We start from the raw sequence: 8,153 nt of genomic DNA, 5'->3' as shown, positions 1-8,153 counted from the left end.
TCTATAAAGTTCCTGTTCATTTTCATTAAAATGACTTTTACATAATTGTTACCGTTTTATTTAAGATCTTCTAATGCTTATACTACACTGTACACGTCAACAAAAAGCTTAACATTGAAGGTCATTTTCTTCCCACTACTTACTATTTATGACGGCTTGGACCAATAATGTATTTCAATATGTTGCACACTGATCTCTTGCACAAAATCACTAACACACACCACAAATCCCACCAGTGATTCACTTCCTTATAAACCATTGAGTCAAGGACTAAAGCAGTGACGTACTGAATTAAACTTCAGACGTACCAAGCCCCGACACAGTATTTCTGCAGCACAGTGATGCGGTCTTCAGCTTCAAACGGACCATCATTAACTGCTGTTGCTCACAGAATTGTACAGTTTGAGACAATTACATCACGTCCAATCAAAATTACAGTTCTGCACTTTTAACACTGTCATCTTTGCACTGATATTACAGGAAAAGTCTTAGAAGTAATGCAAATATTAGTTAAACAGGAGCCAAAATGTAGTTTAATTGCATTCTGTTTTGTTTGCTAAAAAATCCATAATTTATTTTAATAAATCACATTTTTAAGCTCCTGTATAACTTAATTCCAGCAGGTAATGGTATGGGATGAGATTCACTTTTATTAGCTGAATCAATTTTGGTTCCTATATCATCATCATCATTTGATAATAAATAAAAACCGTTCAAGGGATTAAAGAAAAATATTTTTCCATGTTATTTATCATCAGTTTACTAGCGATTGAATTTTACAAAGGCCCAAATATTGTATGTTTATTATATTCAATTGTAGTTAAACCAAGTCTTCAGAGATTATTCTCACAGCAGAGCACTTTATGGTTTGATGATGAATCCAAAGAACAGAAGAAGTCTAAGTGGAGGCAAATTCTTGTATGTTTTTGGTCTGTTATGTTTACAAATGTTAAATTACTAGTAAAGGGAGACCACACCATTGTTCATGTTTAAACAAATTTATTCATCACATTTATTCATGAAACAGACAAAATTGTGTCACACAGAGAAAAATACAGGTTCAAAGCACCACAACGTTAGCCTGATATCAGACAGAATTATCACATGATGTTAAACAGAAGCTGTGACTGGGCAATGATAATGAAGCAGTTCATTTCAAAGTTGTAGATTCGAGCTGCTCTTCATACTTTTGGCCAATACAAGCTTCAACACTTCAGAAAGCTTCATTTGGCCATCACTAACAGCAGTACTTGTAGTCTGGAGTATAAGTAGACTAGACTAGAGTGCAATCAAATACACCTGCCTTCAGTGAACCCAGCCCAATCACAGCCACTGGCTCACAGCAGTTGTGAAACAAACCCACTCACACATCAGTGGCCATTTCCCACAGTAAATGTGGAGGTGAGTTAATATGCAGGTGATACCAGGCTACCATCTTACACAGCTGATTACAAATTTATAAACGACCTCTTGCAGCATCACTTTGATATCACTGGTATAAAGAAATTGAAATCCTGCCGCCCAATACTACAAACAGGTCATTATCTGTGAGATTACACTTTTTCTTCAGACATCAGTGGTTAAAATGATAAATTGCAAACAAAGATGAATATTCAGAAAGATAAGGTGGAAGGTTTTAGGAGAGCTCATTTATTTGACCACTTTCTAAATGTTTTTTTTTTTTTTTAAGTTTTCTAAACAATGAATCAATGAATGTGGATCAATGAGGGAAAAATGATTTTTTCAGTCCTGTGCATTCTTGCCTACACCAACTCTAGGCCTTAAAATCCACTCAGCAGTTTACCCTGGTATAATTGGCTTTTCTAAAGTCACTCATGGCACCACAGATGAGCTGAGCCATGTGGACCATATAGACTTGTGGAGTTCTGGCAGCAGCCTTGAAGGAAGTCTCCCCATGGCAGAGCTCACTGCATGGGTGGGGAGTGCTCTCAATAAGGAGACGAGGAACAACATCTTTGAGGCTGCTGAAGCTGTTTCCAGCTCTGTCACAGAGGAACAGTTTTGCTGTCCCACAGAACCAGAATGTCAAAAGCACTGTGTGAGAGAATGAAGAAAAGACCCAGGTGGTCAAAGGAAGGACCCGGGGGCTGTTCTCAGACAGCCAGATAAAAACCTCTTGTCCATCACTTTAACCAAAAATGTTACCATGACCCACGGGAGATGACAGAGGTGACAGGACTGACCTACAAACAGGTGAGTGTTTTTCAAGGTTACTAGAACATGAGAAACTGAATTCATTTTGAATGTTGGGTCTATTGTACTCATTAAATATTTTCTGTTTTCCTCCATCTTTAGGTGAAGACTTGGTTCAAAACAGAAGGAGAAAGTTTAGGAGGAGTCCAGATTCTCAGCATCTCAATCAGGGCGTCCCACTTCATGCAAGTATCTCCAATTATTAAACAGAACTGTTTTTAATTCAGTCATTATCTTGGGAATTAATTGCATTTGGTGAAATGTATTGACTATAATTACACAAGAACTGACTCTGCATCTTTCAGTGATTCAGTTTCAGGGAGTACACCCAACACCTGGAGGTAAACTCAATCACAAATGGTGCAAATTATCAGGGCCCCTATCATCATCCTGTGGGCAAGGTTGTGCCTGGACCTCAATGGACCCTCCACAAAAAACAACAACAACAAACAAACAAAACAACAACAACATACCAGATGTTTGGCTGGTCGATGCCACTGGACAACTGATATGAATTCAACCCTGTTGTTTTAAACACTGGTATGAATGTAAACAAATTCGGGCTTCACAATACAAGTTTTGAAGGAGCAAGTGGAGAGCCTTGCCAGCTGCTAATGCTCCTTTAATTACAGACACTAATGTATATCAGCTTTTTTGTATTAAATTTTACTATTTCTGCTTTTATGTAGCTCAACATAGCAGAGTCTCAGATTTGATCTCTTTTAGTAAATAGAAGTCAGGGTAAATTTTAGGTCCTTTATTTTTAATCCATTAGATTTTAGAAATATTTGAATTCAGTCGGCTCTGGCTATTGTAAATACATTTTAGTCTATCCAAAACACAAACTGGAAAATCAGAGAGAGCACCATCACAGGTTTTTTTATATAACATTAAGAGATGAAAATGTGTTGTTTCATTTTCCAATAATTGTAGAAATAATGTAGATGATGATTGCAACACCAGTGTCTTCAGCACCGCATTGAATGTAAACAACCCCGGACTTCACAGTGCAAGTTTCTACACAAAGTGGAGAGCCTTGCTAACAGCATAAAGATGGCTGTAGCTGCTGTTACTGCCCCTTTTATTTGTGAATTCTCATTCTGGAGCCTCAAGATGAGGATTTTTGCTATACTGGTCTCAAAAACAACATGGCAGAAATATGATGTGTGGAGGTCTGATTATGAAACCACATGCTGGTGGTTTTCAGAGAAATTTAAAGCACTTCCACATCATCTGTGTTTTTCCAACATGGAAGCTAGCTGGCACTGGCAGCATATCAGGTTTGCTGTGGATTTTATCTGACAGCCATTTTAAATGTTCTGTTCATGTTTCTTGACATGACAGAGGCTGTATTTGAAAGACTTTGTGCACACATGTCTTAATTACACCTGTTAATATTTTTATGCTAAACATGTTTTAAGGCTGGAGGTTAGTCCAGGGTTTTTAATAAATATTTAAAGCCAATGATCTAGACCTGCATCTTTTCTGCTGTAAATATTGACTTTGTTAAATGAAGCACTGCCCGTTTCTTGACTGCCACCTTTTCTAGTCCCAAATATTATTGAAATGCATGAATTTGTTGAAACTCAGAAATCTGGTGCAGTGTCTACACCTGCCAACTACAAAGAAGCATGAAGCCTGTCATGAAGTCAAGCTTCTTGTTCAAAGCCTTTACGTGCTTCCTCCAGGACACTGATATGGTTAGCAGATGTAGTTCAGAGGAAAGAAAAGAATTCCTACAAGGTCAGTAGATCTGTAACACAGTCTGGATTTCTTTAGGATGGAAACGTTACTTTTCAGAGACAGAGCTCAGCAAAAACTACAAAAGTGGGTTGTCCATACCAAAATAATCTAGATGGATAAACTGCACCAAAGGCAAGAGGAGAAAATATTGACACAGTACTGTGCAATATTTAACTTCTACAACTTCAGCTACACCAACACAAGGGAGGAAGTGGCCTTTCTTTACCCCCCCACCCTCTTTAACTGACCCAGTGTTTGGATACAAACAGGAAGCTCCATCACTGAAAAAGGTGTTCAGGTAAGGCAGGACCTGCTCCTGTCAAGCCACAGTGCTCAAATTTATCTGCATCATGTGCTGGTTTTCCTAAACTTCCTCCTTCAGTTCTGACAACAAGTCTTCGCCTAAACAAAAAAAAACAAACAAAAAAAAAAACGACAAGAGAAAAAGGAGGGATGATTATAACTATATGGTCCACATGGGTCAGAATATTTACCGTTATGCTTTGGCACAAGTCACTTTAGAACATTGAATGATACCAAAAAAGTAATTAAATAATGGCTAAATTGCTCACTCTTATACAGAATAGCATCACACAAACACTCTGCACGTTGGCTGCATTCATACAATTTGCCACCAGATTTCACTTGAACATTGCTCATTGGGCAACAATGCTGAGTACATACCTGTTGAGATTCTGATTGATGAAAGCCATCGGAGTCTTCCAGTCTGCCATTTTTGCAGCTTCACAGACTGGAACACAAAACTGGTTTAAGCATCTCTGCTGGAGCAGGTGGTTTGTTGCAGAGGTTTCGAAGCATCTGTTTAAACCATCCTGTTTTGCAGCATTAACAACCACACTGATGTCAGGCTCAGTGCGAGTTGAAGACATGATAACCAGTCATGTGTTCATAAACTGCATTAGGATGTACCTGTTCCACTTCACCCACCTGAACCCAGGAGAGTAGGCACTGGAAAATCTCTTCTCCTGACCAGAGTCTGTGGCTGTAGAGCAGGGGTAGGGAACCTTAGTCCTCCAGAGCCGGTGTCCTGCAGGTTTTAGATCTCATCCTGGTTCACCACACCTGAATCAAATGATTAGGTCATTACCAGCCTCTGGAGAACTTCAAGACATGTTGAGCAGCTAATTTAGCCATTTATTTCAGCCTTGTTGGATCAAGGACACATCTAAAATCTGCAGGAAACCAGCTCTTGAGGCCTGGAGTTCCCTACCCCTACTGTAGAGCATCTCTTTGTCAGATGCCGTGGCGAGAGACAAAGAAACTGACAACGAGTAGTAGATTTTAAGACGAAAGCCGTTTATCAATTCAACTGAGAGAAAAGGACCAAAATCAAACTGTTAACTAACCAACATCCACCTTTAATTCAAGATAGTGTAATGTTCCAAGAGTTTCTGCCACATTCATGTAGGGAGAGCTGAAGCTCTTTTAAAGGCATGTTGTTCAATCTCAACACCTTCTTGACCAAACCATTGACTGCTGAGGGCCTTTTTAACTGAGGCCAGAGTGAGTGCAATGTGCAAGATCTTCATCTGAGTGGATCTATACCAGATTGATGTTGAAATGTGCCAAAGAGATTTAAACAGATGCTCTACACCCAACCATCTGATTCATGCTTCCCAACAGCTTAAACCAGTTTCTTCAAACTGGACTGAAGTGGACTCCCTGTTCAATTGTGGTGGGAGAAAGCAGTGTCAAGATTTCAGTACAAACACCATCATCGGTGCCCACGCACATTCAACTCTCAGCAATCAGCAGCAAACAATCCTGCAGACCAACAGCCCCAAACAGGCCATGCATAGTAAAACTTTTCAATTAACAGGGCAGCTTATTATGCACATCCACCAGTAAATGAAGCTTCTAACTTCACTTCAGCAATTATTTAACCGTCAGGGCCTACCTCCGTGTCTGGATCCACATCTGCTGACTTTAATCCTCTCCATCCTTGATGCCATGCTCCATGTAGAGATTCTTCCATAGATGGATTTTTGTTGGCAAATTTAAGCAACTTCAGGATCAAATGAAAAGTTGCTGAGAAGGTGAGACTGGACCTGAATACTTTTGTGACGCCTTCCACAAAAACAGTGATTCACTGAGACAGAAAAGAACTTTAAATCTTTAACAATAACAGAAGAAAACTAAGGGAAACAAACTAAAGCGAAGCACGCAAGTAGAGCTGGGTGATAGAACGATAACGATATGTATCGCGATATAACTTTTACTCGATAGAGAAATTAAGCTATCGCGATAGACCTCGCCGCTCTTGTCCTCTTAAAATTAAAAAAAAAAAAAAAAAAAGGTCAGCCAATCCAAACTAAGTAGCGCAGAGCTACCAATCACAGCCGCAGTGTCACGTCGCGTGACTTGTTACATACAGCACAAGTGCCAAGCCGCACGTGTGTTTGTTTGGGAAGCAGCCAGCGGGTAATGGAGCCAGCGCGTAATGGAGGAAATGAGTGTGCCGACTAGAAAAATCAACCGAGCGTGACCGAAGAGAAAACAGATGATGGTTCCAATGCCGGAGAGATTGTCGAACGGAAGAGCCATAGAAGCTCGTAGTGTGAAGGTATTTCGGCTATTTCAAGTCTGACAAAAACAGAGTAGGGTGCACTGTAAATTGTGCCGAAAGCAAGTCTGGAAATACAATAAACTGGTGCATGCGTCACACTGTGCGCCACGTTATTGTTTCGGTGAAATGAATTTCTACAATACTGTTAATTCTACTCTCTGCAGTGTTTAAATGCTTACATATACACACAGTTACTGTCCCTCCACACTTACGACTCGGTTCTGCTTCTATGCCCCAGCTTTGTTTACTTTTTCCCACCGAGGCTTCTAGACTTCTGATTGGCCAACATTTCTGCACGGTTAGGAATCTAGCGCCACCTGCTGCTTTGGCATGTTCATAGCAGCATTTTCCTTCATTTCTGCCTTTATGTGTGGACGGGATTATTTTTTAAAACGAAAACGGAAAATCTCCGTTTTCAAAAATACCCGTGTACGTGTGGACGTAGCCTCAGTCTCTGACTGGAAGCGCTAATTCGTCATTCGGCTTTTGTCAGACTAAAGTAACTGTTAAAAGTGTTTGAAAAGCTCAGCTATACAACAAGGAGAGATTGAGAATTTCCTTTTAGTTCTCAGTTTATTTGATATTGACAAAAGTTAGTCAGTTTTGTCTGTTCTTCTGTAAAACAAACTAAGATTTATTTTAAGAATTAATATTTTGTTTCTAAGTGGAATTGACAATTTAGTCTGTTTCGTTTGTTCTATTTTGAAACTTAAACGCTTTAGCGGCTGCCTTTTGTGTAGTTTGCAATATTTGCCTTTATTTATCTGAAAAAGTCTCATGTTCCTTAAGTACATCTACCCTGTTGAACTTATTATGGGAAATAAATATTTAAATAAAAACAAGCTGCTGATTATTTCACACTTTACTTGTGAGCAACGGCACATTTAAATCTTACAAATATAGTTATTTGGCTTATATCGTGATAGATATCGTTATCGCCTGAAATGAAAAAAACATATCGTGATATGAAAAAATCTCATATCGCCCAGCTCTACACGCAAGAGAACCAAAAACTCAGCAATCCTCTCTGCTCCAACTGACACTGCATGAACAGGTGCCTAAAATAAGCAATCAACACCGCCCAAATCACATGACCCACCATAAACTATCACAAAATACTTTCAATACAAACCTCTTAAACATAACCATCAGAAATGACACAGTTAACAACAGCATGAAATCTGTATATTAAGTTCAGACAGGCCTCTTACAATCATGATCTACAATATTTGGTGGGATTGTTGAAAAGTGAGTGAATCTTTCAGAAATCTTGCTGCCATGTTCTTCTTCTTTGGGTTTGGCAGGCTAGATGCATCATGTTAAGGTTCAGAATATTGGGGATGGACACCAGAGGAAAAACCCACAATAACAACACTGGTCCGGTCGGGTTGAGTCAAACGATGATTTAATGATCACACACACGTGGGAGATGGACACTGTATGCAGACAGTCTCAGATCTCATCTCAAAAAACACATCTCCATAGTTTTATGAAATCAGGGTATTAGAACGCCCCCTCATGCGTAGTGACAGGTGTAATACAATCAATGTTGACAATTTTATTTAACACAAAGAATAACATTGTCTCCTTCCCGAGGGCAGACGCTAAC

The 8,153-nt window shown here is 39.4% G+C and overlaps 1 long non-coding RNA gene across 4 annotated transcripts; it reads right to left on the bottom strand.

Moving 5' to 3' along the window:
• Positions 1 to 982: 982 nt before the first annotated feature.
• Positions 983 to 5,032, bottom strand: LOC113029920 (uncharacterized). 4 transcript variants are annotated; one of them, XR_003273517.1, is made up of 3 exons: positions 4,888 to 5,032; positions 4,642 to 4,790; positions 983 to 4,359 (listed from the first exon to the last, which is right to left on the bottom strand). It is a non-coding gene; the product is annotated as an uncharacterized LOC113029920 (long non-coding RNA). The 4 variants fall into 4 exon arrangements; XR_003273519.1 differs by having other exon boundaries at positions 4,642 to 4,708; XR_003273518.1 differs by having other exon boundaries at positions 4,906 to 5,032.
• Positions 5,033 to 8,153: the final 3,121 nt, after the last annotated feature.

The sequence above is a fragment of the Astatotilapia calliptera genome, chromosome 9, assembly GCF_900246225.1.
Source record: "Astatotilapia calliptera chromosome 9, fAstCal1.2, whole genome shotgun sequence".
Taxonomy (NCBI): Eukaryota; Metazoa; Chordata; class Actinopteri; order Cichliformes; family Cichlidae; genus Astatotilapia; species Astatotilapia calliptera.
This window is presented reverse-complemented; position numbering and strand designations above follow the sequence as displayed.